This window comes from Apodemus sylvaticus, chromosome 5 (genome assembly GCF_947179515.1).
Source record: "Apodemus sylvaticus chromosome 5, mApoSyl1.1, whole genome shotgun sequence".
Lineage (NCBI taxonomy): Eukaryota > Metazoa > Chordata > Mammalia > Rodentia > Muridae > Apodemus > Apodemus sylvaticus.
The window spans coordinates 16,601,005-16,624,647 of record NC_067476.1 but is presented as its reverse complement, the minus strand read 5'-3'; positions in this window follow the sequence as shown (position 1 = coordinate 16,624,647).

Below are 23,643 nucleotides of genomic sequence, written 5' to 3'. Positions count from 1 at the left end.
ATGGCCACTCGAACAGCCCAGGGCCTGGGTGCAGGCCAACGCCCGTCAGGCTCAGACCCCTGCGGTGTTGGGCCTAGGATTATGTTTGTGTACCTCAGTCTGTCTGATCTCTGGAGCCCGGAATCAAGATGGAGGTGAGTCTCTCCTGACTGGCGGGAAGCCGAGTTCTGAAGTGGCTTCCGTGCAGCGAAAGGCTCCGCAGAACCGCAGCTGCTTGCCGCCGCCGGCTGGTCAGCGAAGGTCAGTGGTCGTGGGCGCAGGGCCTAACTGGACCCTGTGTCGCCTTGGTTCCACCACTGATGGCCCTTCAGCTGGACCAGCTACTGCTGCCGCCGCCGCCGCCCCCTAAAAGACCTAAAAAAATATTTTTATGATTTAATCTTGCAACACTTTATTATCACATCAAATCTCTATTGGAGGATGTTAAAACTTTATTTGGAGAGATTTTACATTAATGTTCCCTTTGCCAAGGAATGGCAGTGAACACATATCATAAACTGTTGACAAATGCTTCCAGTAGCTTTCTCCAAGTTATGTCTCTCACTATTTATTTTGTATCTATCTTGAGAACATCAGAGGCTTAAATCTTCTTGTGGCAAGCTTAAAGCAATGTTTTAGCCAAATAACTTATCTTAACAGCTTTTGAAAATCATTTCCTTAAAAAATTTAAAAGCCCATTGTTAAGAGCAAAGGCCTATAATAAAATTCTATAAACAATATATATTGAAAAATGTAAGAGCTTAGCTTCTTGTAATGAAGCAGAGACAAAACATTTTTTTTTCACATAAGGTAAGGTTATAAGCCATTTCTTGAGGAAAAAGTTTTCTTTCTTTCTTTCTTTCTTTCTTTCTTTCTTTCTTTCTTTCTTTCTTTCTTTCTTTCTTTCTTTCTTTCTTTCTTTTTTGGTTTTTCAAGACAGGGTTTCTCTGTGTAGACCTGGCTGTCTTGGAACTCACTCTGTAGACCAGGCTGGCCTCGAACTCAGAAATCCTGAGGCCTGCCTCTGCCTCCCAAGTGCTGGGACCAAAGGCAGGCACCACCACTGTCTTGCCCCAGCCCATGGGGGTTTTCTGACAGGGGACCCTAGAAGAGAAGGGCAGAGAAACAGAGACAAGGTCAAGGCAAATTAACTGCTCAAGACCTAGTAAACTGTATTTCCTCAGGGAACTTATACAGGCATGGGGAGAAGTGAGCAAGTGGGATTCTTCTCGTAGCCAGGGCATTCAGCCAAGGTGAATCTCTGGCAGCTGCAAGATGTTTTCTTCTTCTGGGAGGGCACAGTGACCACTCGATTTCTCCAAGGTCTGTAGCTGAAGAGAAGTCAAAACTGAAGCCTATCTTTAAAATGAACTCTAAACAAAAAGTAAGGTCAGTTTGGCTCCTGGCATCTCCTCCCTATTTATTTAGGTTTTGTGAGGCCGGCGAGAATGGGACATCTGTAGATCTCGTTGATGTATGAGTGGGCTTTAACCAAAAAAGGGGGGAAGCAGTAACCAGACCCCTCTCATGGGGAACAGAGGATTGTTCTTCCCATATCTTAGGTGGCTCTTGGTGTTTTTTGGAGAGGAGGGCAGAGCCTATCTTGTTGGGAGATCCCCACATAATATAGAGTGGTCCGAGGACTGACACCAACCCCTATGCAGATCGGGTGTGCTTCACAGGGGACTCAGAAGCAGACAATTGGGTCCTCCCCCAGCGATGCCTTGCTCTACACACCTTGCAGTTGCCCACACTCAGTTACTATGCATCCCCTGTGGGGGCGATGTCATCACATGGCTCAGCCAGGCCTCTGTCAGCCAAATCGAGTTTATGATAAAGTACTTGCATGGTTTTGAATACCACAGAGTCAACCTGCTGTCTAATGACTCCTATCAATCGATTTAAAATAACGGGTCCTAAGGTAGCTATCAAAGCACACAAAGCAAGGGCCCAACAAAGGGCACCAGGAGGGAAAACATACTACCAATCAGTGGCAGCTCTAGAAAATTTCTGTCTCTGTAGATCCTCACTCAGCTTATGGAGTTTATGCACCTGTAATTCTATCAGGCCAGATTCATTAACATAATAGCAACATTCTTTCTTAAGAAAAAGGCAGGTTCCACCCTTCTCAGCTGTGAGAAGGTCCAAGGCACAGCAATTATGCAAAGTAACTTGGGCAAGAGAGGTTATTTGCCTTTGCAGGGAAGCCAGAGATTCAGCAGAAGCCTCTAAAGCCAATTGAAATTGTTCAGCAAACTTATTGGTGACTATAATAGAATGTCCCAATGATCCACCTGCCAATCCAGCGGCCACCACAGAGGTAGTCGGGGAAAGGCCGACTACAAAGGGCAAAAATAATGCACGTTTCTCTCTTCTGAAATGTTCAGAAGACAAAAATTTCTGCAGGGGTACAAAAAGTTAGTTGAGGAATCAAGGTAACAGGGAGGCACAACATAGAGGGATCTATATTTTTTCTTTTTTTACAAGTATTTAGTGAGGGTGCCATTGCACCAAATAAAATATCCTCTTGGGGCAAAAATATCAGAAGATGGAGTCTAAGTAATAGTGCATCTTCCTTTTCCAGAGTCTGAATAACAAAAAGGAATTTTGGAAAATGGCCAATAGAGTTCAACCTCAGGTATAGGAGAGGTCTTTTTTGATTTTACTGTTGTAGAATTTAATGCAAAAAAAGAGGGGACAGCTACTAAGGGCAGATAGCCCAACATAGCACACAAAAACATGAGGAGAAATTTCCCAATCCTGAAACATTGGCCAACATCAGCCCTTCCCTCAAGAGGGAAATCCAAGAAGATGGATGAGTAGCAGGAGAGACAGGAAGCTGGCTATTAAACTCTCGTTCTGTATTTAAAATATGAGAATAGACAGCAGATTGTACTTGAACAAGAGAGCGCCAGATATAAATCTTGCTACTAGGAAGACTTTCTTTCCTGCTCATACACATGACTCCTTTTACAGAAGTCCAGCGGCTGTCCCAAGGGTCCCAGACAACCAAAATATATCCTATGGATGACTTAAAGAACTTATCTCAATTATAATGGTACCGACTGATACTATTTTGTTTTTTCTTTTTCTTTTCTTTTTTTTTTTGAAGTAGCAATGAAATAATTTTATTGTTAGGGCATTGGCACAGAATGAGGAACTGTATTAAAAGGCTGTAGAATTAGAAAGGTTGAGAACCACTGTCCAGGGGTGCATAAGTTAGAAGCTCAGGAGTTACATAAGATGTCCTCAGATATCTGCCCACATCTATTAAAACCTATGCCTCCTATACAGTCAGATTTCAGAGTGCATCACTTAACTGCTGCACTACAGGGTCTAGCATCACCATCCTTCTTGATTGTGTTTGAAATCTCCTCTTTATTGCTACCTGGCTTGTTATTTTGTAACTGAAGTAAATTTTAACCCACCCCTTTGCTTGGTCTCTTTGTTTTTTTTCTAGAGTATACCTAGATGAGATTTCTCTTAAATTATTGCTTTATTTTCTAAGACAAAATTATGCACTTTGAGCAGGTCCAGCTACACACATGTGTCTGACATTGTTACTTTTTTTAAATCGATATATTCTTTATTTACATTTCAAATGATTTCCTCTTTTCTGGCTCCACACTCCCTGAAAGTCCCATAAGTCCTCATTCCTCTCCCTGTTCCCCATTCTACTCCTTTCCACTTCCCTGTTCTGGTATTCCCCTACACTGCTGCACTGAGTCTTTCCAGAATCAAGGGGCCACTCCTCCGTTCTTCTTGGAGAAGATCATGTAATATGTGAATTATGTCTTGGGTATTCAAAGTTTCTAGGCTAATATCCACTTATTAGTGAGTGCATACCATGATTAATCTTTTGAGACTGGGTTACCTCACTTAGTATGATGTTCTCTAGCTCCATCCATTTGTCTAAGAATTTCATGAATTCATTGTTTCTAATGGCTGAATAGTACTCCATTGTGTAAATAAACCACGTTTTTTTGTATCCATTCCTCCGTTGAGGGACACCTGGGTTCTTTCCACCTTCTGGCTACTACAAATAGGGATGCTATGAACATGGTGGAGCATGTGTCCTTATTGCATGCCAGGGAATCCTCTGGGTATATGACCAGGAGGGGTATAGCATGGCCTTCTGGAAGTGTCATACCCAGATTTCTGAGGAACCGCCAGACTGATTTCCAAAGTGGTTGCACCATCTTGCAATCCCACCAGCAGTGGAGGAGTGTTCCTCTTTCTCCACATCCTCACCAACACCTGCTGTCTCCTGATTTTTTGACCTTAGCCATTCTGACTGGTGTGAGGTGAAATCTCAGGGTTGTTTTGATTTGTATTTCCCTAATGATTAATGATGATGAGCACTTCTTAAGGTGCCTATCGGCCATTCGAATTTCTATCAGACCTTCAAAGAAGACCTAACACCAATACTCTTCAAACTATACCACAGCTGTTTTTAACCTTTATTAGTCTTGAAATCATCTTAATTGTAAAATATGTTAAGAATCCTGAGCCTTGAATCAGACTGCAAACTTCAGTCAATGCTACACTGGCAATTTTTACCATAATTTTTAATTTTCTTTGCAATATTACAGCATATCTACAAATTTGGAAAGCAAAACCCAATTTTAAACAACATTTTCTCCTCAAAAATAATGGCAAACACGTTACTTTCACACTGCAAAGTTTGTCTACCAGTTCTTATGTTAGAATGTATGACAGGGTAACTTATTGAAGAGACATTATTTTAAATCTTATTCCTTATAAGTCTAATTTCTAGGATAAGTTCCACATAAAACATTATGTTAATTTAGAAATATCTTAGAGGCCTGTTTTTCTTGGGTTGTGTTATGCCATGTGCTGCTTGAGATAGCTCTAAGCCTGAATTATCAGTTTTAAACTAACTTTTTGTTAGCATCATTGTACCTTTTAAATCATGTCTAATAACTTACGAGCCAATACTCTATAATCAAGATATGTAAAACATTTATACCTTTAGCACCAACTAGAAATAAAAATGAACTGATTATATGAATCTCTTAAATTTAAACCCAAGAAATTTTTCTTTTTTTCTTTTTTTAATTTCAAGGGAAAAAAGCACTTTGAACCCAATATTCACCATTGTAAAAAATTTTCTAGGAGAATTAATCATTAATCCACTTGTCCTAGAACTTGAGGCTGCTGGCCCTTTAAGATGTAGCTTTTTCTCCAGCTGTGTTTGACTCCTAGTTAAGAATGCAAGGCAACTTAAAACTGGCTTCTGCTGTGTAAACTACAACTGGCAGGGCTGCCAGCAGATGACATTTTTTTGAGTTTTTATTTTATTTTCTTTTCTAAATTCTTTGTTTACAATCCAAATGCTTTGCCATTTCCTGGTTCCCCCTCCCCATATGTCCCATAAGCCCTCTTGTCTCCACTCATTCTCCAATCACCTCCGTCCTTTTTCTCTGTCCTGGTACTCCCCTACAATGCTGGATCAAGCCTTTCCAGGATCAGGGCCCTCTCCTTACTTCTTCATGGGAGTCATTTGATATGCTAATTGTGTCTCGAGTATTCAGAGCTTCTGGGATAATTAATATCCACTTATCAGTGATTGCATTCTTTGTGTATTCTTTTGTGATTGGGATACCTTAGTTAGGATGATATTTTCCAGTTCCAACCATTTGCTTAAAAATTTCATGAATTCATTGTTTTTAATTGCTGAGTAGCATTCTGTTATGTAAATATACCTCATTTTCTGTATCCATTCCTCCATTGAGGGACATCTGGGTTCTTTCTAGCTTCTGGCAATTATAAATAAGGCTGCTGTGAACATAATGGAGCATGTATCCTTATTGCATGCTAGGGAATCCTCTGGGTATATGCCCAGGAGAGGTATAACAGGGTCCTCTGGAAGTGTCATGTCCAGTTTTCTTAAGAACCGCTAGACTGATTTCCATAGTGGTTGTACCATCTTGTAATTCCACCAGCATTGGAGGAGTGTTCCTATTTCTCCACATCCTCGCCAACACCTGCTGCCTCCTGAGTTTTTAACCTTAGCCATTCAGACTGGTGTGAGGTGAAATCTCAGGGTTTTTTTGATTTGCATTTCCCAAATGACTAATGATGTTGAGCATTTCTTAAGGTGCTTCTCAGCCATCTGAATTTCTTCATGTGAAAATTCTTTGTTTAGATCTGTACCCCATTTTTTAATAGGGTTATTTGGTTCCCTGGGGTCTAACTTCTTGAGTTCTTTGTATATATTGGATATTGGCCCTCTATCGGATGTAGGGTTGGTGAAGATCTTTTCCCAATTTGTTGGTTAGCATTTTGTCCTTTTGACGGTGTCCTTTGCCTTATAGAAACTTTGTAGTTTTATGAGGTCCCATTTGTCAATTCTTGATCTTAGAGCATAAGCTATTGGTGTTCTGTTCAGGATCTTTTCCCCTGTGCCCATGTCATCAAGGGTTTTCCCCAGTTTCTTTTCTATTAGTTTCAGTGTGTCTGGTTTTATGTGGAGGTCCTTGATCCACTTGGAGTTGAGTTTAGTACAAGGAGATAAGAATGGATCAATTCGCATTCTTCTGCACGCTGACCTCCAGTTGAACCAGCACCATTTGTTGAAAAGGCTGTCTTTTTCCCACTGGATGTTTTACGCTCCTTTGTCGAAGATCAAGTGACCATAGGTGTATGGATTCATTTCTGGGTCTTCAATTCTATTCCATTGAGCTACCTGCCTGTCATTGTGCCAATATCATGTAGTTTTTAACACTATTGGTCTGTAGTATTGCTTGAGGTTTGGGATACTGATTCCCCCAGAAGTTCTTTTACTGTTGAGAATAGTTTTAGCTATCCTGGGTTTTTTGTTATTCCTGATGAACTGAAGAGTTGCTTTTTCTAACTCTATGAAGAACTGAATTGGGATTTTGATGGGTATTGCATTGAATCTGTATATTGCTTTTGGCAAGATGGCCATTTTAACTATATTAATCCTGCCAATCCACGAGCATGGAAGATTTTTCCATTTTCTGAGGTCTTCTTTGTTTTCCTTCTTCAGAGACCTGAAGTTTTTCTCATACAGATCTTTTATTTGTTTGATTAGAGTCACACCAAGATACTTTATATTGTTTGTGGCTATTGGGAAGGGTGTCACTTCCCTAACTTCTTTCTCAGCCTGCTTATCCTTTGAGTATACGAAGGCAACTGATTTGCTTGAATTGATTTTATAACTAGCCACTTTGCTGAAGTTGTTTATCAGCTGTAGGAGTTCTCTGGTGGAATTTTTCGGGGGGGGGGGTCACTTAAGTATACTATCATGTCATCTGCAAATAGTGATAATTTGACTTCTTCCTTTCCAATTTGTATCCCTTTGACCTCCTTATGTTGTCAAATTGCCCAAGCTAGTATCTCAAGTACAATATTGAAAAGATAAGGAGAGAGGGGGCAGCCTTGTCTAGTCCCTGATTTTAGTGGGATTGCTTCAAGTTTCTCTCCATTTAGTTTGATGTTGGCAACTGGTTTGCTGTATATTGCTTTTACTATGTTTATGTATGGGCCTTGGATTCCTGTTCTTTCCAAGACTGTTAGCATGAACGGATGCTGAATTTTGTCAAATGCTTTTTCAGCATCCAATGAAATGACCATGTGGTTTTTTTCTTTTAGTTTGTTTATGTAGTGGATTGCATTGATGGATTCCATATTTTGAACCATCCCTGCATCCCTGGGATGAAGCCTACTTGATCATGGTGGATGATAGTTTTGATGTGTTCTTGGATTCGGTTGGCAAGAATTTTATTGAGCAATTTTGTATCGATGTTCATAAGGGAAATTGGTCTGAAGTTCTCTTTGTTTGTTGGATCTTTGTGTGGTTTTGGTATTAGTGTAATTGTGGCTTTGTAGAACGAGTTGGGTAGTGTTCCTTCTGTTTCTATTTTGTGGAATAGTTTGAAGAGTATTGGTGTTAAGTCTTCTTTGAAGGTCTGATAGAATTCTGCACAGAAACCATCTGGTCCTGTGCTTTATTTTGGTTGGAAGATTTCCTATGACCCCTTCTATTTTTTTCTTTTTCTTTTGTTTTTTTATTCGATATATTTTTTATTTACATTTCAAATGATTTCCCCTTTTCTAGCCCCCCACTCCCCGAAAGTCCCGTAGGCCCCCTTCTCTCCCCCTGTCCTCCCACCCACCCCTTCCCACTTCCCCGTTCTGGTTTTGCCGAATACTGCTTCACTGAGTCTTTCCAGAAAAAGGGGCCACTCCTCCTTTCTTCTTGTACCTCATTTGATGTGTGGATTATGTTTTGGGTATTCCAGTTTTCTAGGTTAATATCCACTTATTAGTGAGTGCATACCATGATTCACCTTTTGAGTCTGGGTTACCTCACTTAGTATGATTTCTAGCTCCATCCATTTGCCTAAGAATTTCATGATTTCATTGTTTCTAATGGCTGAATAGTGATTACACTATTGTGTAGTGATTACACTACACAATGACTCCATTGTGTAGATATACCAAATTTTTTGCACCCACTCTTCTGTTGAGGGATACCTGGGTTCTTTCCAGCTTCTGGCAATTATAAATAGGGCTGCTATGAACATAGTAGAGCATGTATCCTTATTACATGGTGGGGAATCCTCTGGGTATATGCCCAGGAGTGGTATAGCAGGATCTTCTGGAAGTGAGGTGCCCAGTTTTTGGAGGAACTGCCAGACTGATTTCCAGAGTGGTTGTACTGATTTGCAACCCCACCAGCAGTGGAGGAGTGTTACTCTTTCTCCACACCCTCTCCAACACCTGCTGTCTCCTGAATTTTTAATCTTAGCCATTCTGACTGGTGTAGGGTGAAATCTCAGGATTATTTTGATTTGCATTTCCCTAATGACTAATGAAGTTGAGCATTTTTTAAGATGCTTCTCTGCCATCCGAAGTTCTTCAGGTGAAAATTCTTTGTTTAACTCTGTACCCATTTTTTTTAATAGGGTTGTTTGGTTTTCTGGAGTCTAACTTCTTGAGTTCTTTATATATATTAGATATTAGCCCTCTATCTGATGTAGGATTGGTGAAGATCTTTTCCCAATTTGTTGGTTGCCGATTTGTCCTCTTGATGGTGTCCTTTGCCTTACAGAAACTTTGTAATTTTATGAGGTCCCATTTGTCAATTCTTGATCTTAGAGCATATGCTATAGGTGTTCTGTTCATAAACTTTCTCCCTGTACCGATGTCCTCAAGGGTCTTCCCCAGTTTCTTTTCTATTAGCTTTAGAGTGTCTGGCTTTATGTGGAGGTCCTTGATCCATTTGGATTTGAGCTTCGTACAAGGAGACAAGGATGGATCAATTCGCATTCTTCTGCATGCTGACCTCCAGTTGAACCAGCACCATTTGTTGAAAAGGCTATCTTTTTTCCATTGGATGTTTTCAGCTTCTTTGTCGAGGATCAAGTGGCCATAGGTGTGTGGGTTCATTTCTGGATCTTCAATCCTGTTCTATTGATCCTCCTGCCTGTGACTGTACCAATACCATGCAGTTTTTAACACTATTGCTCTGTAGTTTTGCTTGAGGTCAGGGATACTGATTCCCCTAGACTTTCTTTTGTTGCTGAGAATAGTTTTAGCTATCCTGGGTTTTTTTGTTATTCCAGATGAATTTGATAATTTCTCTTTCTAACTCTGTGAAGAATTGAGTTGGGATTTTGATGGGTATTGCATTGAATCTGTATATTGCTTTTGGCAAAATGGCCATTTTAACTATATTGATTCTACCGATCCATGAGCATGGGAGTTTTTCCCATTTTTTGAGGTCTTCTTCCATTTCCTTCTTCAGAGTCTTGAAGTTCTTGTCATACAGATCTTTCACATGTTTGGTAAGAGTCACCCCAAGATACTTTATACTGTTTGTGGCTATTGTGAAGGGGGTCATTTCCCTAATTTCTTTCTCAGCCTGCTTATCCTTTGAGTATAGGAAGGCCACTGATTTGCTTGAGTTGATTTTATAACCTGCCACTTTGCTGAAGTTGTTTATCAGCTGTAGGAGTTCTCTAGTGGAGTTTTTTGGGTCACTTAGGTAGACTATCATGTCGTCTGCAAATAATGATAGTTTGACTTCTTCCTTTCCAATTTGTATCCCTTTGACCTCCTTATGTTGTCAAATTGCCCGAACTAGTAGCTCAAATACAATATTGAAAAGGTAAGGAGAATGGGGGCAACCCTGTCTAGTCCCTGATTTTAGTGGGATTGCTTCAAGTTTCTCTCCATTTAGTTTGGTGCTGGTTACCGGTTTGCTGTATATTTCTTTAATGATGTTTAGGTATGGGCCTTGAATTCCTGTTCTTTCCAAGAATTTAACCATGAAAGGATGCTGAATTTTGTCAAATGCTTTTTCAGCATCCAATGAAATGACCATGTGGTTTTTTTCTTTGAGTTTGTTTATGTAGTGGATTGCATTGATGGATTTCCGTATATTGAACCAACCCTGCATTCCCGGGATAAAGCCTACTTGATCATGGTGGATGATCGTTTTGATGTGTTCTTGAATTCGGTTGGCAAGAATTTTATTGAGTATTTTTGCATCGATGTTCATAAGGGAAATTGGTCTGAAGTTCTCTTTCTTTGTTGGATCTTTGTGTGGTTTAGGTATCAGCGCAATTGTGGCTTTGTAGAAGGAATTGGGTAGTGTTCCTTCTGTTTCTATTTTGTGGAATAGTTTGAAGAGTATTGGTGTTAGGTCTTCTTTGAAGGTCTGATAGAATTCTGCACTGAAACCATCTGGTCCTGTGCTTTTTTTTTGGTTGGAAAACTTTCTATGACTCCTTCTATTTCTTTAGGTGTTATGGGACTGTTTAGATGATCTATTTCGTCCTGATTTTATTTTGATATTTGGTACCTGTCTAGGAAATTGTCCATTTCCTCCAGATTCTCCAGTTGTGTTGAATATAGGCTTTTGTAGTAGGATCTGATGGTTTTTTGAATTTCCTCAGTTTCTGTTGTTATATCCCCCTTTTCATTTCTAATTTTGTTAATTTGGATACTGTCTCTGTGACCTTTGGTCAGCCTGGCTAAGGGTTTATCTATCTTGTTGATTTTCTCAAAGAACCAGCTGCTGGATTTTTTGATTCTTTGTATTGTTCTCTTAGTTTCCACTTGATTGATTTCAGCCCTGATTTTGATGATTTCCTATCTTCTTCTCCTCCTGGGTGAATTAGCTTCTTTTTGTTCCAGAGCTTTCATGTGTGCCATTAAGCTGCTAGTGTATGCTCTCTCCTGTTTCTTTTTGGAGGCACTCAGGGCTATGAGTTTTCCTCTTAGCACTGCTTTCATTGTGTCCCAAAGATTTGGGTATGTTGTGCCTTCATTTTCATTAAATTCTAAAAAGTCTCTGATTTCTTTCTTTATTTCTTCTTTGGCCAAGATATCATTGAGTACAGAATTGTTCAGCCTCAATGTGTATGTGGGCTTTCTGTCGTTTGTTTACTGCTATTGAAACCACTCTTACTCCATGGTGACCTGATAGGAGGCATGGGATTAGTTTGATCTTCTTATATTTGTTGAGGTCTGTCTTGTGACCAATTAAATGGTTGATTTTGGAGAAGGTACCATGAGGTGCTGAGAAAAGGGTATATTCTTTTGCTTTAAGGTGAAGTGTTCTATAAATATTAATTAAATCCAGTTGGTCCAAAGCTTCAATTAGTTTTACTGTGTCCCTGTTTAGTTTCTGTTTTCTTGATCGGTCGGTTCATTGAGGAGAATGGAGTGTTGAAGTCACCCACAATTATTGTGTTAGATGCAATGTGTGCTTTGAGCTTTAGTAAAGTTTCTTTTACAAATAAGGGTGCCCTTGCATTTGGCACATAGATGTTCAGAATTGAGAGTTCTTCTTGGTGGATTTTTCCTTTGACCAGCAAGAAGTGTCCTTCCGTGTCTCTTTTGATGGCTTTAGGTTAAAAGTCAATTTTATCTGATATTAGAATGGCTACTCTGGCTCGTTTCCTGAGACCATTTGCTTGTAAAATTGTCTTCCAGCCTTTTACTCTAAGGTAGTTTTTGTCTTTGACACTGAGGTGTGTTTCCTGTATGCAGCAAAATGTAGGGTCCTTTTCCTTAGCCAGTCTGTTAGTCTATGTCTTTTTATTGGGGAATTGAGTCCATTGATGTTAAGAGATATTAAGGAATAGTGATTATTACTTCCTGTCATTTTTGATGTTATTTTTATATTTGAATGGTTATCTTCTTTTGGGTTTGCTGAACGAAGGTTACTATCTTGCTTTTTCCAGGGTATAGTTTCCCTCCTTGTATTGGAGTTTTCCTCCTGTTATTCTTTGTAGGGCTGTGTTTGTGGAAAGATATTGTGTAAATTTGGTTTTGTCATGGAATATCTTGGTTCCTCCATCTATGGTGATTGAGAGTTTTTGCTGGGTATAGTAGTCTTGACTGACATTTGTGTTGTCTTAGAATCTGCACGAGATCTGCCCAGGATCTTCTGGCTTTCATGGTCTCTGGTGAGAAGTCTGGTGTGATTCTGATAGGTCTTCCTTTATATGTTACTTGGCCTTTTTCTCTTACTGCCTTTAATATTCTTTTTGGTTTAGTACATTTGGGGTTTTGATTATTATGTGACAGGAAGTATTTCTGCTCAGGTCCAGTTTGTTTGGAGTTATGTAGGCTTCTTGTATATTCATGGGTATCTCTCTCTTTAGGTTAGGAAAGTTTTCTTCCATAATTTTTTTGAAGATATTTGCTGGCCCATTCAGTTGTAATCTTCACTCTCATCTATACCTATAATTCTTAGGTTTGGTCTTCTCATTGTGTCCTGGATTTCCTGGATGTTCTGGGATACAAGCTTTCTGCAATTTGCATTTTCTTTGACTGCTGAGTCAATGGTTTCTATGATATCTTCAGCATCTGAGATTCTTTCTTCCATCTCTTGTATTCTGCTGTTGATATTTGCATGTATGGCCCCTGATTTCTTCCCAAGGTTTTCTACCTCCAAAGTTGTCTCCCTTTGTGATTTCTTAGTTGTTTCTACTTCTGTTTTTAGATCCAGGATGGTTTTGCTCAGTTCCTTCATTTGTTTGTTTGTATTTTCCTTTAATTCTTTAAGAGATTTTTGTGTTTCCTCTTTCATGACTTCTGCCATTTGACTCATTTTCTCCTGCATTTCTTTAAGTGTTTTGTGTGTGTGTGTGTGTGTGTGTGTGTGTGTGTGTGTTTCTTCTTTATTGGGTTCTACCTCTTGAGCCTTATTCTCCTGACTTTCTTTAAGTGATTTTTGTGTTTCCATTATACAGGTTTCTAGCTTATTCATGTTCCCCTGTATTTCTTTTTTTATTGATATATTTTTTATTTACATTTCAAATCATTTCCCCTTTTCTGGGTCCCCACTCCCCACAAGTCCCATAAGCCCTCTTCCATCCCCCTGTTCTTCCATCCACCCCTTCCCACTTCCCTGTTCTGGAATTCCCCTATACTCTTGCACCGAGTCTTTCCAGAACCAGGGGCCACTCCTCCATTCTTTTTGGACATCATTTAATTTGTGGATTATGTCCTGGATATTCAAAGTTTCTAGGCTAATATCCACTTATCAGTGAGTGCATACCATGATTGATCTTTTGAGACTGGGTTACCTCACTTAGTATGATGTTCTCCAGCTCCATCCATTTGTCTAAGAATTTCATAAATTCATTGTTTCTAATGGCTGAATAGTAGTACTCCATTGTGTAAATATACCACATTTTTTGTATCCATTCCTCCATTGAAGGACACATAGGTTCTTTCCCGCTTCTGGCTACTACAAATAGGATTGCTATGAACATAGTGGAGTATGTGTCCTTATTGCATGCTGAAGAATCCTCTGGATATATGCCCAGAAGTGGTATAACAGGGTCCTCAGGAAGTGACATGTCCTGTATTTCTTTAAGAGATTCATTTATGTCCTTTTTGTGTTCCTCTAGCAGCATCCTGACCAATGATTTTAAATCCAAATCTTGTTTTTCTGGAGTGTTGGGGTATCCAGGACTTACTTTTGTTGGAGAGTTAGGTTCAGACACTGCCATATTGCCTAGATTTCTGTTGGTAGCGTTCCTACGTTTTCCTTTTGCCATCTTGTTATCTCTGGCATTAATTGGTCTTGTCTCTGGCTGGTGTTTGAGCCTCCTGTGAGGCTGTAAGGCTATTTCTGCAACACTGGATGGCTGGGTTTCCCCTGTTGCAGATTGCTGATGTGCTGCCCTCCTCTTGGGTATTCTTGGCGCCCTAGTGTGCCTTGCCCCAGATTGTCTCTGTGAACCAGGTGATGCCCATTTGCTCCTTCAGGGAGTGCTAATGGTGTATGTTGCAGGGACCTTTTCAAAGTGCTGATCACTCTGCCGGGCAGCCGATCCCCCAGTCTGGTTGGTGCACACAAGACTAGCAAAGCTGCTCAGTCCCTGAGTCCAGGCAAAAGCCTGACAGGCTTAGGCCCGAGCAATGTTCACTTCGGGCTATGACTGCTAACTGGTTCTGCCAGGTAGCCAAGCTGGCACTGCAGAAGCCCCCTGCAAGTGCTGGGACAGTCTGCCAGGCTAACCACCTCCTGGCTGGGTTGGCACACAGATGGCCCACCAGACAGCCCAGGGCCTGGGTGCAGTCCAACGTCTGTCGGGCTTAGACCCCTGTGATGTTAGCCTCGGGCTATGACTGTTAGCTGGCTTTGACTGCTAGAGCTCTCTAGCATCCCGTAGCCAAATAGGTGGCGCGCACATGCGTGCTCGAGCCCCCTGTAAGTGCCAGGTGGGACAGACTGCCTGGCAAACAACCTCCTGGCCCGGTTGGCACATAGATGGCCCACCTAACAGCCCAGGGGCTGGGTGCAGTCCAACACCTGTTGGGCTTAGACTCCCATGAGGTTGGCCTCCGGCCTATGTCTGCGTACCTCAGGCTGTCAGATCTCTCTGGCATCCTGTTTACGTATCCAGTCTGTTAGTCTATGTCTTTTTATTGGGGAATTGAGTCCATTGATGTTAAGAGATATTAAAGAATAGTGATTATTACTTTCTGTCATTTTTGATGTTATTTTTTATATTTGATTGCTTATCTTCTTTTGGGTTTGATGAAAGAAGTTTGATATCTTGCTTTTTCCAGGGTGAAGTTTGCCTCCTTATATTGGTGTTTTCCTCCTATTATCCTCTGTAGGGCTGGGTTTGTGGAAAGATATTGGGTAAACTTGGTTTTGTTATGGAATATCTTGGTTTCTCCATCTATGGTGATTGAGAGTTTTGCTGGGTATAGTAGTTTTGGCTGGCATTTTTGTTCTCTTAGACTCTGCATGAGATCTGCCCAGGATCTTCTGACTTTCATAGTCTCTGGTGAGAAGTCTGGTGTGATTCTGATAGGTCTTCATTTATATGTTACTTGGCCTTTTTCTCTTACTGCCTTTAATATTCTTTCTTTGTTTAGTATATTTGGGGTTTTGATTATTATGGACGTGATGTATTTCTGCTCAGGTCCAGTCTGTTTGGAGTTCTGTAGGCTTCTTGTATATTCATGGGCATTTCTCTCTTTAGGTTAGGGAAGTTTTCTTCCATAATTTTGTTGATATTTGCTGGCCCTTTAAGTTGTAAATCTTCACTCTCATCTATGCCTATATTCCTTAGGTTTGACCTTCTCATGTGTCCTGGATTTCCTAGATGTTTTGGATTACAAGCTTTTTACATTTTGCATTATCTTTGATTGTTGAGTCCATGGTTTCTATGGTATCTTCGGCATCTGAGATTCTTTCTTCTATCCTTTTATTCTGTTGTTGATATTTGCATTTATGGCCCCTGATTTTTCCCAAGGTTTTCTATCTCCAAAGGTGTCTCCCTTTGAGATTTCTTAGTTTTTTCTACTTCTGTTTTTAGATCCTGGATGGTTTTTCTCAGCTCCTTTACTTGCTTGTTTGTGTTTTCATGTAATTCTTTAATAGATTTTTGAGTTTCCTCTTTCATGACTTCTGCCTGTTTTCCAAAGTTCTCCTGTATTTCTTTAAGTGATTTTTTTTCATTTCCTCTTTATTGGCTTCTCTCTATTGACCCATATCCCCTTGAATTTTTTTAAATGATTTTTGTGTTTCCCTTGTAAAAGCTTCTAACTTTTGATCCAGTTTCTCTTGAATTTCTTTAATAGATTTATTTATGTCCTTCATGTGTTCCTCTAACAGCGTCTTGACTAGTGCTCCTTTACTTGCTTGTTTGTGTTTTCATGTAATTCTTTAATAGATTTTTGAGTTTCCTCTTTCATGACTTCTGCCTGTTTTCCAAAGTTCTCCTGCATTTCTTTAAGTGATTTTTTTTTCATTTCCTCTTTATTGGCTTCTCTCTATTGACCCATATCCTCCTGAATTTTTTTAAAATGATTTTTGTGTTTCCCTTGTAAAAGCTTCTAACTTTTGATCCAGTTTCTCTTGAATTTCTTTAATAGATTTATTTATGTCCTTCATGTGTTCCTCTAACAGCGGCTTGACTAGTGACGCTGTTTTAAATCCAAATCTTGTTTTTCTGGTGTGTTGGGATATCCCGGACTTGCTATTGTTGGATGGAGAACTGGGTTCAGATGCTGCCATATTGTCTTGATTTCTGATGGTAAGGTTCCTATGTTTGCCTTTTGCCATCTGGTTATCTCTGGTGTTAGTTTGTCCTGTTGTCACTGGTTGGTGCTTGAACCTTCTGTAAACCTGTAAGGCTATTTCCACACCACTGGATGACTCGGTTTCCCCTGGCACAGATTGCTGATATGTGCTGCCCTCTTCTTGGATGCTATTGGAACCCTGGTGTTTCCTGCCCCAAGCAATGTTATACTTGGGTTGTCTCTGTGGACCAAACCTGGTGCTGCCTGTCTGCTCTGTCAGGGAGTGAAGATGGCAGTGGAGATCCCGCAGGGCACAGGACCCGTGCCTGGCTGGCACACAGACCCCATTTTCTTTTTAACATGAAACATAAACAACAATCATTCAAACAACGAAACAAATCCAAACATAAATTCACAGACATATGGATGTTTTGGTGCACCAATAGACAGAGAGGGAAGAGAACTTGATGTCCTAAAGAGATCCAAATATCCTAACCAGAACTAAGGATATCTCCAATAGGATCCAGATAGGAAGCAGGACGTCTCATGCTTTCCTCTTGTCCCCAGAGTGTTCTGAAATTAGCTTTTAACCTTTTTTTTTTTTTTTTTGATACATGTTCTGCACATGGAACAACTGCTTTTCTGAAACCTACTTTCCCCCCTCTCTCTCGTTTATGGTTTAACTCTTTTTTTTCTTTTTTCTTTTTTCTTTTTTCATGGTTTAACTCTTTGTCTTCTTTTTCTTCTGGGAATTCTGCCAGAGAAGGGAGAGGATGCACAGCGGCAGCCATTGATAGTTGTTTCCCAGCGCCCTGCTTTTTAAACCTCTGTTGGGTTCATAAAAAGAGAAAGAGGCTGAATAGTACTCCATTGTGTAGATATACCACATTTTTTGCATCCACTCTTCCGTTGAGGGATACCTGGGTTCTTTCCAGCATCTGGCAATTACAAATAGGGCTGCTATGAACATAGTAGAACATGTATCCTTATTACATGGTGGGGAGTCTTCTGGGTATATGCCCAGGAGTGGTATAGCAGGATCTTCTGGAAGTAAGGTGCCCAGTTTTCGGAGGAACCGCCAGACTGATTTCCAGAGTGGTTGTACCAATTTGCAACCCCACCAGCAGTGGAGGAGTGTTCCTCTTTCTCCACACCCTCTCCAACACCTGCTGTCTCCTGAATTTTTAATCTTAGCCATTCTGACTGGTGTAAGATGAAATCTTAGGGTTGTTTTGATTTGCATTTCCCTAATGACTAATGAAGTTGAGCATTTTTTAAGATGCTTCTCTGCCATCCGAAGTTCTTCAGGTGAGAATTCTTTGTTTAACTCTGTACCCCATTTTTTAATAGGGTTGTTTGGTTTTCTGGAGTCTAACTTCTTGAGTTCTTTATATATATTGGATATTAGCCCTCTATCTGATGTAGGATTGGTGAAGATCTTTTCCCAATTTGTTGGTTGCCGATTTGTCCTCTTGATGGTGTCCTTTGCCTTACAGAAACTTTGTAATTTTATGAGGTCCCATTTGTCAATTCTTGCTCTTAGAGCATACGCTATTGGTGTTCTGTTCAGAAACTTTCTCCCTGTACCGATGTCCTCAAGGGTCTTCCCCAGTTTTTTTTCTATTAGCTTCAGAGTGTCTGGCTTTATGTGGAGGTCCTTGATCCATTTGGATTAGAAACAATGAATTCATGAAATTCTTAGGCAAATGGATGGAGCTAGAGAATATCATACTAAGTGAGGTAACCCAGACTCAAAAGGTGAATCATGGTATGCACTCACTAATAAGTGGATATTAACCTAGAAAACTGGAATACCCAAAACATAATCCACACATCAAATGAGGTACAAGAAGAAAGGAGGAGTGGCCCCTGGTTCTGGAAAGACTCAGTGAAACAGTATTCAGCAAAACCAGAACGGGGAAGTGGGAAGGGGTGGGTGGGAGGACAGGGGAAGAGAAGGGGGCTTGCGGGACTTTCGGGGAGTGGGGGGGCTAGAAAAGGGGAAATCATTTGAAATGTAAATAAATTATATCGAATAATAAAAAAAAAAAAAAAAAAGAGAAAGAGGTTTAGAGAATGTGGTATACAGTGCTATAGGGGAAGGGGGTGCCTAGGCAGGCCCATGCCCAGGCATCTCTTCTCCCCCAAGGGACCAGACACACACAGACATGGGATAGAATAGAGTTAATGGGGTAGTGGAGGCTGAGAAAGGCACACACACACACACACACACACACACACACACACACACAGAGAGAGAGAGAGAGAGAGAGAGAGAGAGAGAGAGTAGAGAAGTAGACCCTGGCCATGACCACGTGGAGAGAGTGGGGAGGGGAGGAGAGCCCAAGAGTTTCTTTGTAGTCCAGGACTTACACTCTGTCCCTGAGCCGTTTTTACTTTTGATTTCTCTGGCCGCTTCAGCTGCCTCTGACTTCCAGAGAACACATTCTCTCCCAGAGAGTGCAGCTCTAGCTTGCTGGATAAGTTCCTTAGGAGTAAGCCAGCCCTCAGTGGAAGATTCTAAGCATACCAAAGTGAAAGGAACAGTCAGCCCATAGGCGGTGACTGTGGACCTTAATTTTTCTAGAATTTTAAAGTCAAAGGGCTGATATCATATTTTGATTTATGACTGTCCCTGCCCTTAGCTGGGGTCAGAGTATCCGGGGAGTGTGGGGGTGGAGTACCTGGAGATTGATCTCCTATTTCTCCCTCCTCCTCTCCCTCATTCTCATCTGGACTCTCCTTATCAGGGTCTGGGTCTTCACAGGGAACAGTGGCCCACTGCTTAAAGAGTGTGGAAAAACCAGGATTGGAATTTTCTCTAAGGATTTTGGCTTTAGCTATTTCTGGGTTTTTGTCTTTGTATTAAATCCTGAAGTTAGAGTGAGCATCTGTTGCTTTAAATCTTGAGCACTGTTAAGAGGACTATTTTCTCCCTGCGGCTTTCTACCATTTGGCAGTGAGAAGAAATCTCTTCCTTGGCTCTCTGGTGGGCTGCTTTCTCCTCCAAGTGGCTTCCTCCCTGGGTGATAGAGTGTCAGCACCTGGATTATGACTAGATTTCAGAGTTTGTAGAGAAGGATAGAGTTTTAGAAATTAGGTGAAAAAGCAGATGTAAACAGAAACCGTTTTAAATGTCCTTCCTCCATTTCAGTCACAACAGATGTGGGAGGGGTAAGAGAGCACAGAGATGGTGTCTGGGAGGAATGCTTTTTCAGAGAACACTTTCCCTCAGAAACTAAATCCTGGAGGTCAGGCCATTGTGAATAATAGCATTAGTCAGAGACCAATAATTAAAGGCAGTGATAGGGATATTTTCAGAACTGAAAGCTTATAGTAATCCCTAAGACAATCACCTACTCTAGTCCAATTGTCCCTTCCTGGCTGAGCAACAGCAGGCCAACTGTGCCTCGACCTATCCACTCCTGGAGCTGCAACGAAGGGCCTTTCCCAAAGTGGAGCACAGTGTTCTCTCCTTGATGACTCCACAGGGGCCTCACCAATGGGCAACAGAGTGTTCTGGCCCACAGGAGTCACCTAAGAGAGAATGGGAGATAAGAGACACAAGAGACAGACAGCAAGACAGTATTCTGATCAAGCTGTCAAATTTTATTTTTTACACATGGCAATATAAAGGGAAGTAAGAAGATATAGGGAAGGGTAAAGGGGGCAAGACATTGCTTTTGAGGAACAATCTCAGGAGGTAAGCATTGTTTCTTGGGAACAGTTTCTCAGAATTGTCTCTCAGAATCTCATGAAAAAGCTGGCCATTGCTGCAGGAAATTGGCTTAGGAAACTAATCATGAGGAGGTAAAGTGGAAAGGAGTTGGTAACCTAACCACAGGTGAGCTCTGTTTGTTCTAGCCCACTCAGGTGAGCTCTGTATGTACTGACCACCTGGCTACTTGGCTAACTTGAAAGCTAGTATTTTTCCTTCTAAAAGCAAGCTTGAACATATAAGATGAAAGGAGGAGGTTTTGAGATCTATGTGCCAATGTCTCCTGGCACCAATGACTGTTGCTTCATGTTATTTTTGCTGTTATACATGGAATTATATTTGTGTGACTATCTTCTTTTGGGTTTGTTCAAAGAAGATTACTTTCTTGGTTTTTCTTTTCTTTAATAAAATGTATTTCATTTTTATCACAAAGCAGTTTACCTATTCTTTCCACAGCTCAACATACCACAAGGCTGAAATAGTTCTACTTTGAGAATTTGATGCCTCAGAGAGCTGAATTTGAGACCTTATATAGAACTCAACTTCACTGTTGTTTCCTGAATGGTGAGGATTAAAGGAGCTGGTACCTGTGCTTGGTACAAGACCCAGAAGGTGCCATTCACAAGTTTTCCTAAATGGTCCACCATGACATGAGAGCTGAGAAGTTGGGCTGGGAAAATACAGAACAAGGGATAGTGAGTGAGAAGTCTGGGCAAGACAGTCTCCATCCTCTTTGCCTTGTGCTGGGAGAACTGAAGGAGACTGTTCCTATCCCTGGTTGGAATAACAAAAGACAGTGATCAATGAAACCAAGGACAATGGGCAGCCTCACTCTGGAATGGAATTCCTCAGTACCATCAAGAGGCTTGTTCTCCAAGGAGGTCATTGTGAATTAGAGCCAAGTCACACAAGACCACTTCTACACTCTAAATTCTTTAGGTCTCTGCTAGACCACAAGACAGACAACAATGACAGAGTGTGTTTATGGGCAGAGTTGGGCAAAACAAGCTGGCTAGGAATCTGGAGTAGGGTCAGGAGGATGTGGCTTCCCATTGGCTGACATGGCACAATCTTTTTCCGGTTGCTATTTGGCATATTGATCCAACAGGGAAGTTACCTGGACAGGCTGGTGCTGAAGCAAATAGTGGGTCTGGACTGTGAGGTGAGTAAGCCCTCCTACCAACTCCCCCTGTAGCTGCTCCAGGATGGGCAGTTTGGCATAGTCTACAAGTTGAGTTCCTGCCTCTGAGGATGGTGTCATCAACACAGCCACCCAGCAGCATCAGGAAAGAAATGCTCTTTAAGATTCATACCATTTGGTCCAGCAGTGGTGGCATATGCCTTTAATTCAGCACTTGGGAGGCAGAGGCAGGCAGATTTCTGAGTTTGAGGCCAGCCTTGTCTACAAAGTGATTTCCAGTACTGCCAGGGCTATACAGAGAAAAGGTCCTAAAACCTTTTCTAGAAAATTCCAAGTATCAAATCCTGCATCCCTTTTTGTTGGACACAATTTGCTTCTGGTCAGTGAAGAGCCCATTGTCAAAGAAGTGGTGCCAATCTTTTTGTTTTGTTTTGTTTTTTTGAGACAGAAATTTGTCCTCTGCACTTAAGGCCATGTTCTGGAAGACAGCTATCAAAAACTTCTACTATATCTTGACCCAGGAACTAGATGAGACCTGACTCCTCCTTGGGAGTTTTGGAAGAGGTGATGGCATCTAGAGTTGATGGCAGGTTTGGGAGGAATATTCTCAGTTATAGCCATTAGCTTCTGCTGCTGGAAGTGCATAGCCTGTGGTGGGTCACAGCCTTGGAGCCATGACACATAGTCTGGAGGGTGGGCGGTCAAGTCACCAGGGGTGGGAGACTTCCTTGAAGTATCTCAGCCAGTGCTGCAGCCATCACTACTTCTTGCTTTTTTCTTTTTATCTTTTTCAAATATTGGACATTTTATTTATTTACATTGGAAGTGCATCCCATTTCCTGGTTTCCCCTCCAAAAACTCATCCCAATCCCCTCCCCCTGCTCACCAAATCACCCACTCCCACTTCCCTGTCCTGGTAATCCCCTGTACTGGGGCATCGAGCCTTCTCAGGACCCAGGGCCAATCCTCTCTTTGATGTCCACCAAGGCCATCTCTGCTACCTATGCAGCTGGAGCCTTGGGTCCCTCCCTGCATACATACTCTTTGGTTGGTGGTTTAGTCCCTGGGAGCCCTGGGAGCATATGGGGCTGCAAGCTCCTATAGCTCCTAGGGTCCTTTCTTTTGCTCCTCCATTGGGGACCTTGTGCTCAGTCCAATGGTTGGCTGAGAGCACCCTCCTTTGTATTTGTTGGTACCGGCAAAGCCTCTCAGGATACAGTTATTCCAGGATCCTGTTAGCAAGTGGTTGTTGGCATCCACAATAGCGTCTGCGTTTGGTGATGGTATATGGGATGGATCCCCAGGTGGGGCAGTCTCTGGATGGTCTTTCTTTTAGTCTCTGCTCTACATTTTGTTTCTGTATCTTCTCCCATGGGTATTTTGTTCCACCTTCTAAGGAGGACCAAAGTATCTATACTTTGGTGTTCCTTCTTCTTGAGCTTCTTTTGTCTGTGAATTGTACCTTGGGTATTCCAAGCTTCTGGGCTAATATCATATGGCTTATCAATGAGTGCATACTATGTGTGTTCTTTTGTGATTGGGTTACCCCACTCAGAATGATATTTTCTAGTTCCATCCATTTTCCTAGAAATTTCATTAATTCATTGTTTTTAATAGTTGAGTATTAATTTCATTGTTTTTAATAGTTGAGTAGAAGTCCATTGTATAAATGTACCAGTTTCTGTATCCATTCCTCCCTTGAAGGACATCTGGGTTCTTTATCTTCTGGCTATTATAAATACGGCTACTATGAACATAGTGGAGCAAGTGTCCTTATTACATATCGGAGCATCTTCTGGGTATATGCCCAGGAGTGGTATAGCTGGGTCCCCTGGTAATATTATGTCCAATTTTCTATTGTACCTCCAACCTGATTTCCAAAGTGGTTTTACCAGCTTGCAATCCCACCAGCAATGGAGGAGTGTTTCTCTTTCTCCACATCCTCTCCAGCATCTGCTGTCCCCTGAGTTTTTCATCTTTTCCATTCTGACTGGTGTAAGGTGGAATCTCAGTGTTGTTTTGATTTGCATTTCCGTGATAAATAAGGATGCTGAACATTTCTTTAGGTGCTTTAGAGCCATTGAGTTTCCTCAGTTGAGAATTTTCTGTTTAGCTCTGTACCCCATTTTTAAAACAGGGTTATTTGACTGTCTGGAGACTAACTGTTTGAGTTCTTTGTATACATTGGATATTAGCCCTCTATCGGATGTAGGGTTGGTAATCTTTTCCCAATTTGTTGGTTGCAGTTTTGTCC